Raw genomic sequence first — 1,228 nt, 5'->3', positions numbered from 1 at the left:
TGAGCGAGGTGCCGTGAAGGCAGAGGTGGCAAGTTCTGCTCCTCGTCCTGGGCAAACTCGGTCTAGTGGGGAAGACAGATTCCCAAACAGAGACTTGGAATCAAGTGCGGTTCGTGCGACGAGAGCGAGCGAGCATGGAACAGGATCTCTGCGCTCTCTCGAGCCGCAGTACTGAGCCGCTACTCGGTGTCATTGCCAAGCGAGAGTCCGTGCGCAGAGCTCTCCTCCTCGTAGTACACGTCTCATCTGAGCATCACAACAAACTGGTGAGGTATGCAGAGCAAATATGAATATCCGCATTACATAGATCAGGCGACTGAGGCTCAGACAGGTTGCCCGCGTTGCCACATGGAGCATGGCTGGCTGTCAGGTTGCAGAGCTTGCCCTTGACTGTGACTTCGAACCCACTCCCTTCGCTGCAGCACACAGCTTTACGCTGCTTGCTGAGAGCGTGGAAGAGTAACAGTGAAGGCCAAGTGCTCTGGAGTCCTACCGCTCTCTAGCGTCAGGCACACTACTTCTCTTTGCCGCCTTTCCCCCCCTCTTTTTTATTATTATTATTATTTTTTAAAGATTTTATTTCTTTTTTGACACAGAGAGAGATAGTGAGAGAGGGAACACAAGCAGGGGGAGTGGGAGAGGGAGAAGCAGGCTTCCCGCCGAGCAGGGAGCCTGATGCGGGGCTCAATCCCAGGACCCTGGGACCATGACCTGAGCCAAAGGCAGACGCTTAACGACTGAGCCACCCAGGCGCCCCCCCTCTTTTAAATGGGAAGAAAAACAGCTCAGTTTTCAGTCTTCGGGGGATGATACCTTTTCCTCTTGTCTCCAAGAGTCCCTGCAGGAAGAACAGAGCTACGGAAGCTGGAAGAACTAATTCTGCCCTAGAGAGGTGACCTCTGCCGTTCTGGGGGCAGGGGCAGGGACAGGCGGAAACTGCCAGAGGGATCAGGACGTAAGAGAGAATTGTAAAATATTCTTGTTAAAAACAATCTCAACAGGGGATGGGTGACCTGTCCATACTGCTCCGGACTCACTGGTGAAGAATTGCATGCCATTCATATCAATGACCAGGCTTAGGGCTTACGCATTAGCAGTCTGTTTCAATGATATTTTAAGAGACAAAAAATGCATGGTATACATTTTAATAATTAGAATTGGCTCTGATTAGCAGCCCATGTATCAAAGAAGGTCCTTATAATACGGACACACATATGCAGTTGGAGAA

This window comes from Halichoerus grypus, chromosome X (genome assembly GCF_964656455.1).
Source record: "Halichoerus grypus chromosome X, mHalGry1.hap1.1, whole genome shotgun sequence".
In the NCBI taxonomy this organism is placed as follows: domain Eukaryota; kingdom Metazoa; phylum Chordata; class Mammalia; order Carnivora; family Phocidae; genus Halichoerus; species Halichoerus grypus.
The sequence above is the reverse complement of the archived record's forward strand: the minus strand, read 5'-3'. Positions refer to the sequence as shown.